Here is an 8,550-nt window from a genome sequence, read left to right as displayed (position 1 = left end):
CTCTTCCCTTGTGTCTCGTCTCGTCCCTCATCCCTCGTCTCGTCTCAGCTCTCGTCTCGCCTCTCGTCACGCATCGTCTCGTCACTCGTCTCGCATCGTCTCGTCTCTCATCTCGTCTCTAGTTTCGTCACTCATATCGTCTCGTCTCTCGTCTCGCATCGTCTCGTATCTCGTCTCTCGTCTCGTCTCTCGTTTCGTCCCTCGTCTCTCGTCTCTCGTCTCGCCACTCGGCTCGTTTCTTGTCTCGTCTCTCGTCTCGTCTCTCGTCTCGTCTCTCGTCTCGTCTCTCGTCTCTCTTCTCGTCCCCCGGAGTGGCTTGAGGTGAGGGGTCAACTGAAGTCGGACACATACCGTAAACCTGTGGTCATGTTTTACAGGAACGGGGGTCTTGCCTTAACCGGCCGGGCCGCGAGGATGACAACCTCTCTAAAAAATCCCTAGCCCCAAGCAGTGTTGCGCGGTGATGAGGGCGTAGCTGGAGTAAACGCCAGCTATGGTTGGTGGGTGCACCAATCTTTAGCGGACAACCCCGGGGTACCTGGCGACCCCCGGGTGTATTAGCCTTCCCCGGGTATGGCGGCTCTGCCCGGGGTGACCTTCTTTCCGACCACACTCGTGGGACCAATTATGGATACTTTTTCACAAACAACCGGGGAGGGGGGAAACGAGCGTGAGGGGGAGGTGCGCGGGCCTATCGTGCGCCTCAAAAGATGCACAGAGCCGGTGTCGCGGAGGCATTCGGCAACACGCGGCAAAAAGAGGACCGCAGCGGGCCTTGGTGAGTGCGATGAGGGGGAGGAGTCAGATTTCTCTGTCTCCTCCCACCACTCATCGCAGAGTGTCCCGGGCTCGTCGTCAGCGTGGAAGAGAGGACGGCCGCCGACGACCGGCGAATATGTTGGCCTCGCAGAGGCCAAACTTAGGCTGGCCGAGGCTTCGCAGCTGGAGGCCCAGGCAAGGGAGGTGGCGGCGATATTCGACCCGGGTGCCCCCGTGCCGAGACCATCGCGATCGAGCGTCCCGCTCCCGGACGAGACGGATATCGCGGAAAATTTCCGCAACCGTCCGACGCGGGATGTAGCGGCCGCTATATTGGAGAGCCTGGATGAGGTGGCCAGGATCTCCGGTGTGTCAAAGGGGCTGAAGGGCAACTTGGCTCGCGCCCTGAGGGTGGCCGCCTTAAACGGCAGGGTAGGGGTGTCCGAGCTGGCAGTGAGGTCGGCTACCGACGCCACGCGTGTCCTGGAGGCCGAAAATGCCGTCCTCAGGGGGCAAATGACGGAGCTGCAGGCGGAGGTGGCCCGGCTCCGGCAGGTGGTGGAGGCGAGAACGGCTGCTGCCGCAATGCCTCCGCCGCCGCGCCCGGGAGAGGGCCCAGTATCGCCGCCGATCGTCGCCGCCCGGGACTGCCAACGCTCCGGGCAAGAAAAGTCCTCGCCCCCACCTGCGGCTGCGCCCGCAGATTTTCTGGTGCAGATAAGCGCCCTGATTGACGCCAAATTGGCGTCATTCAGGAGGGAGCTCGCGTCGGGAACGGACTCGGCAGTGCGATCGGTGGCCCCTGGGCCGTCCGTCCCCTCAGAGTCTTCGGACAGGCTGGGGCGGAAGGCGAAGAAGAAGAAGAAAGGTGGGAAAGCTGGGGCGGCTATAGCGGCCCAGACGGAGCCCGCTCGACCTCGAGCCGAATTGGCCCCACACTCCGCCGCGCCACCACCCCAGGAGGCGTGGTCCCAGGTGGTTGGCCGGAAGGCCAAAAAGGCGGCTGCCAAGGCCACTGCGGCCGCGAATAAAAAAGGACGGGTGGTCCCGGCGGCCCCCAGAAATACACCCCTGCCTCCTCGACCGCCACGCTCAGCAGCGGTTACAATAACGGTCCCGTCTGGTGTGGACATTACTTACGCGCAGGCGATGGCCACTGTCAGGTCCAAGGTGGACCTGGCAGAAATTGGCATCGCCTCGCTGAGGCCGCGAAGGGCGGTGACTGGGGGGTTAATTTTGGAGGTCCCTGGCACCGACGGGGCCGCCAAGGCCACCGTCCTCGCCACAAAAGTGGCGGAAGCGCTGGCAGGCACCGGCGTAAAGGTCGCGCGTCCGGTCAAAAAAGCTGACCTTAGGGTGCGCGGCCTGGTCGATTCGACCACGCCGGCGGAGGTCGCTGCGGCTGTTGCCCGCGTGAGCGGGTGCAGCGAGGGGGACATCAATACCGGCGAAATCCGGTCTTCCCCCTCGGGATTGGGCACCCTCTGGGTCCGATGTCCTGCCGCGGCCGCTCGCAAGGTTGCTGTCGCGGGCCGGATAACTGTCGGCTGGACCCAGGCAGCCGTGGAGGCCCTGAGTGCCCGGCCTCTGCAGTGTTACCGTTGCCTTGGTGTTGGCCACACCAGTCAGCGGTGCACTTCGGCCGAGGATAGGTCCGACTGCTGCTATAGATGCGGCAGTCGGGACCATAAGGTGGCAGCCTGTGCGGCCACGCCCAATTGTCCCCTTTGTGCGGGCGCGGGCAAGCCGTCTGGTCACCGCCTCGGCAGCCGGGCATGTCCTGCTAGTGCGGGGCGAGGCAAGGGAGGCGGCCAAAGGCCGTCTGCCAGATTTAATAAAAAGAGGAAGGAAACCACGATGGCCAAGGCAGCGACCACCGTGGCCAGCAACGAAAAGGCGGCACCGCCTGATGCTACCGCCGCGCCCGCGTGGGCGGATGGGGCCACTAAAGTCCCAGACGCCACCGCATCCGCGGCCGTGACGGCGATGGACACGGCTGTGTAATGGGGCCCCCGGGCCCGATAATACAAGTTAACCTCAACTGCTCGGCCAGAGCGCAGGACCTCCTGTTTCAATGCATGGCCGAGCGGGGTGCCGGGTTGGCAGTCGTGGCGGAGCCGCACAGGGTCCCCAAACATCCACACTGGATGGGGGACTCGATTGGCTCCGCCGCGATTATTTGGGCTGGGAGGCCGGGGTCCCCGCCGTGCTCGGTTATCGAGCGCGGCCTGGGATACGTGGCCGTTGATTGGGGCGGCACCGCGGTTGTGGCGATATACGCACCTCCAAGGTGGTCCCTCGAAGAGTTTGAGCAGTATCTGGACGGGGTAGGGAGATGCGTCTCCCGCTGCCATCCCCGTCCGGTGCTGGTCCTGGGGGACTTCAATGCCAAGGCCACGCCTTGGGGTTCCTCCGGGACTGATTCGAGGGGCCGGGAGGTGCTGGATTGGGCGGCGGGACTGGAGCTCCGTCTCCTGAACACGGGCTCGGTCCATACGTGCGTGCGGCATAACGGGGGGTCCATCGTTGACCTTTCGTGGGCAACGACCCCGGCCGCGCGCCGTATTACGGGGTGGAGGGTGGCGGAAGGGGTCGAGACGTTGTCTGACCACAGATACATAGTTCTCGACTTCTCCGCCGCCCCACCATCGACATCCCGTCGTCGCCCCGCCGATGAAGGTTCGACTCAACCGCGGTGGGCGCTGAAGCGCCTCGACCAGGACGCTCTGATGGCCGCAGCACACGTAGTGGCCTGGCCAGCAACACCGGCCGGGCCAGTCGACGGGAATGGGGAGGCCCATTGGTTCCGGGGCGCAATGACGTCGATTTGCGACGTCGCCATGCCCCGGGCCAGAGTCTTCCCGAGGAAGGCGGTGTACTGGTGGTCGCGCGCGATAGCGGAATTACGCACCGAGTGCGTCCGCGCGCGACGCCAGTACGCTCGCACCCGTCGACGACGACGTACGGACGACGTGCTGGCTGCCCAACTGTACGGGAGATATCGGGAGAAGGTGGTCGCCCTGCAGCTGGCCATTAGGCGAGCGAAGGACCAGGCCTGGCGCGATCTCCTCGGCTCTCTGAACCGAGATCCGTGGGGGCGCCCATACAAGATGGCTTTGGGACGATTGCGTCCCTGGGCGCCCCCCGTGACGGAGAGCCTGGATCCGGGGCTGCTCGGGCGGGTCGTGGGCGCTTTATTCCCCGTTAGCGGGGAGGCGTCCCGGCTCGTCCCTGTGCCAGAGGAACATGAGTGGTCCCCGGATCTTGAGGTCGCGCCGGAGGAGATGGCCGGGGTCGTCAAATGGCTCCGGGGCAAGAATACCGCCCCGGGGCCGGACGGTATCCCCGACCGGGTCTGGTTTCTCTCCGCGAGCGTCCTGGGGGAGAGGCTGAGGAGCCTCTACTCTGGGCTCCTGAGGTCGGGAACGTTCCCCGACCTATGGAGAGAAAGTCGGATGGTCCTCTTGAGGAAGGATGGGAGGCCGGGGGATTCTCCCTCCGCGTACCGGCCCATTTGTCTCCTGGATGAGGCGGGCAAGATCTTCGAGAAGATCATTGTTGCCCGCCTCTACAGACACCTGTCCCGCGACGGCCCCGATCTAGCGGACTGCCAGTTTGGCTTCCGGGAGGGGCGATCGACGGTCGACGCTATCGACCGTCTCAAGTCCCTCTCGGACAATGCCGTGGCAAGGGGCGGGGTGTGCTTGGCGGTGTCCATTGACATCGTCAATGCGTTCAACACCCTGCCCTGGTCCGCCATTAGGGCGGCCCTCGTTGATCACCAGGTGCCTGCCTATCTGAGGCGGGTGATCGGGGCCTACCTGCGGGACAGGTGGGTTGAATACCCGGGCCGGTACGGGATGATACGGAGGGAAGTGGACCGCGGGGTCCCGCAGGGGTCCGTTTTAGGACCGCTCCTGTGGGACCTTGGTTACAACGCGGTCCTGGAGAAGGCCTCCCTGCCCGACGGTGCCACCCTCGTCTGCTACGCGGACGACACGTTGGTGGTCGCCGTTGGGAGTACCTTCGAGAGGACCATCCGACGAGCAGAGGTTGCGGTGGCAGCCGTCGTCGCGAGGATCCGCGATCTGGGGCTGAAAATAGCCCCGGAGAAGGCCGAGGCTGTCTGGTTTCACGGACGCCCTCGGTCTCGGCCACCGGCCAGATCGTGGATCCGGGTTGGAGAAGCCTGCGTCGAGGTGAAGTCCCAGTTGAAATATCTCGGACTGATCCTCGACAGCCGCTGGAGCTTCGGTGCGCATCTCGACGGTCTCGTCCCCCGAGTCGAAAAGGCGGCGGCCTCTTTGGGCCGCCTGCTGCCCAACCTCGGGGGACCGGGAGATTTGGTGCGCCGCCTATACCTGGGCGTGGTGCGGTCTATGGCCTTATACGGTGCCCCAATATGGGCGCCGTACGTGATGACCAGCCGGCGCAACACGCTGTTGTTGCGCCGGCTGCAGAGGCGGATGGCCATCCGCCTCATAAGAGGTTACCGCACCACGTCTACCGTGGCGGCGCTTGCTCTGGCGGGAGAACTTCCCTTCGAGCTTCAGGCGGCGGTTCGCGCCTATGTTTATAGGCGCACTAGCATCGCCAGCCGTGCTCGAGGGTCCCTGCCGGAGCGAGAGACGGTCGAGGGCTTCGAGCTCCAGGCCCGGCGACTAGCGCTCGCCAGATGGCGTGCCGAGCTTTGCTCCCACGCCGGCGAGCGCGTCCCCGGGGCTCTCCTGCCGCACTTCACCTCGTGGCGGGAGAGACGGCATGGCAGGCTCTCCTACCGAGCGACGCAGGTGTTCACCGGGCATGGCTGCTTCGGTGTCTACCTGTGTCGCATCGGGCGGGAAGCGACGACGGTGTGCCACCATTGTGGCGCTGAGGAAGACTCGGCGCAGCACACGCTGGAGGAATGTCCCGCCTTTTCAGCGCTGCGCCGAGTCCTAAAACGAGAAGTCGGCCACGACCTCGCACTCTCCAGCCTAGTTGGGGCCATGCTGGAGGGCCCGGGGAAGTGGGCGGCAGCAATCTCTTTCTGCGAGGAGGTTATGTCGCGGAAGGAGGCTGCCGAGCGGGATCGGGAGCTAACCGATCCCGCCCGACGTGCCCGGGGACGGCGTGCGCGCCCACGCCGAGAAACCCCGGGCAGCTGAGAGTAGGCGGGCGGCGGGTGTACCAGAATATGCTGGTTTCATTGCCCGCCGCCCGCCAACAGAGGAGGACGTCCACTGTTGGGAGTGGGGGATGACGAGTCGCCTGAAGGAGGCGAGGGTTAACTGTGATCCTCCTCCAATATACTCGTCGTCCCCCCGGCGGCCGCTGTGATCAGGGCGGGGGCCCTGGTCACCTATCGCGCGGTCGCCGTGTCGGGGCGGTGCGGGGTGCGACCCCTCGCGCCGCCGAATTTAAATGGATTTTAGGGGGGAGGATTTATTTTATTTTCCGCCCGGGACGCGGCCGGCCATCGTTACCATCCTGATGGCCGGCCAGGCGAGGGGGAGCCGCGGTAGTGTTCTTCAAGAGTTCCCGTGGCTCCCCCGTTGAATCGCCAGCGATCGGTCCTGCGTCCTCAGGTCGCCGTGGAGGTTTTAGTGGGTCAAACCCCACACTACCCTCGTCCCGCTCCCCCGGGCGGGGCGGGGGTGTCTGGCGAGCAGATTTCCTCCACGTAAAATAAAAAAAAAAGAAAAAAAAAAAAAGGTTATGTCAAGGTTCCCCCCCGAGTCCGCTACCTTGTCGTGGTGGGGGGGCTTCGTGCCCTAATGATCCTCAAGGCTGTGCCGGCGGGGAATTTATTCCCTGGCAGGTTCTACCATGCCGGAGTGGCTTGAGGGGAGGGGCCAACTAAAGTCGGACACATACCGTAAACCTGTGGTCATGTTTTACAGGAACGGGGGTCTTGCCTTAACCGGCCGGGCCGCGAGGATGACAACCTCTCTAAAAAATCCCTAGCCCCAAGCAGTGTTGCGTGGTGATGAGGGTGTAGCTGGAGTAAGCGCCAGCTATGGTTGGTGGGTGCACCAATCGTTAGCGGACAACCCCGGGGTACCTGGCGACCCCCGGGTGTATTAGCCTTCCCCGGGTATGGCGGCTCTGCCCGGGGTGACCTTCTTTCCGACCACACTCGTGGGACCAATTATGGATTCTTTTAAACAAATAACCGGGAAGGGGGGAAACGAGCGTGAGGTGGAGGTGCGCGGGCCTATCGTGCGCCTCAAAAGATGTGCAGAGCCGGTGTCGCGGAGGCATTCTGCAACACGCGGCAAAAAGAGGACCGCAGCGGGCCTTGGCGAGTGCGATGAGGGGGAGGAGTCAGATTTCTCTGTCTCCTCCCACCACTCATCGCAGAGTGTCCCGGGCTCGTCATCAGCGAGGAAGAGAGGACGGCCGCCGACGACCGGCGAATATGTTGGCCTCGCAGAGGCCAAACTTAGGCTGGCCGAGGCCTCGCAGTTGGAGGCCGAGGCAAGGGAGGTGGCGGCGATATTCGACCCGGGTGCCCCCGTGCCGAGACCATCGCGGTCGAGCGTTCCGCTCCCGGACGAGACGGATATCGCGGAAAATTTCCGCAACCGTCCGACGCGGGATGTAGCGGCCGCTATATTGGAGAGCCTGGATGAGGTGGCCAGAATCTCCGGTGTGTCAAAGGGGCTGAAGGGCAACTTGGCACGCGCCCTGAGGGTGGCCGCCTTAAACGGCAGGGTGGGGGTGTCCGAGCTGGCAGTGAGGTCAGCTACCGACGCCACGCGTGTCCTGGAGGCCGAAAATGCCGTCCTCAGGGGGCAAATGATGGAGCTGCAGGCGGAGGTGGCCCGGCTCCGGCAGGTGGTGGAGGCGAGAACGGCTGCTGCCGCAATGCCGCCGCCGCCGCGCCAGGGAGAGGGCTCAGTATCGCCGCCGATCGTCGGCGCCCGGGATTGCCATCGCTCCGGGCAAGAAAAGTCCTCGCCACCACCTGCGGCTGCGCCCGCAGATTTTCTGGCGCAAATAGGCGCCCTGATAGACGCCAAATTGGCGTCATTCAGGAGGGAGCTCGCGCCGCGAACGGACTCGGCCCTGCGATCGATGGCCCCTGGGCCGTCCGTGCCCTCACAGTCTTCGGACAGGGTGGGGCGGAAGACGAAGAAGAAGAAGAAAGGTGGGAAGGCTGGGGCGGCTATAGCGGCCCAGACGGAGCCCGCTCGACCTCGAGCAGAATTGGCCCCACACTCCGCCGCGCCTCCACCCCAGGAGGCGTGGTCCCAGGTGGTTGGCCGGAAGGCTAAAAAGGCGGCTGCCAAGGCCACTGCGGCGGCGAATAAAAAAGGACGGGTGGTCCCGGCGGCCCCCAGGAAGACACTCCTGCCTCCTCGACCGCCACGCACAGCAGCGGTTACCATAACGGTTCCGTCTGGCGTGGACATTACTTACGCGCAGGCGATGGCCACTGCCAGGTCCAAGGTTGACCTGGCAGAAATTGGCATCGCCTCGCTGAGGCCGCGAAGGGCGGTGACTGGGGGGTTAATATTGGAGGTCCCTGGCACCGATGGGGCCGCCAAGGCCACCGTCCTCGCCACAAAAGTGGCGGAAGCGCTGGCAGGCACCGGCGTAAAGGTCGCGCGTCCGGTCAAAAAAGCTGACCTTAGGGTGCGCGGCCTGGTCGATTCGACCACGCCGGCGGAGGTCGTTGCGGCTGTTGCCCGCGTGGGCGGGTGCAGCGAGGGGGACATCAATACCGGCGAAATCCGGCCTGCCCCCTCGGGATTGGGCACCCTCTGGGTCCGATGTCCTGCCGCGGCCGCTCGCAAGGTTGCTGTC

Source organism: Megalopta genalis, unplaced genomic scaffold, assembly GCF_051020955.1.
Source record: "Megalopta genalis isolate 19385.01 unplaced genomic scaffold, iyMegGena1_principal scaffold0180, whole genome shotgun sequence".
Lineage (NCBI taxonomy): Eukaryota > Metazoa > Arthropoda > Insecta > Hymenoptera > Halictidae > Megalopta > Megalopta genalis.
This window is presented reverse-complemented; position numbering follows the sequence as displayed.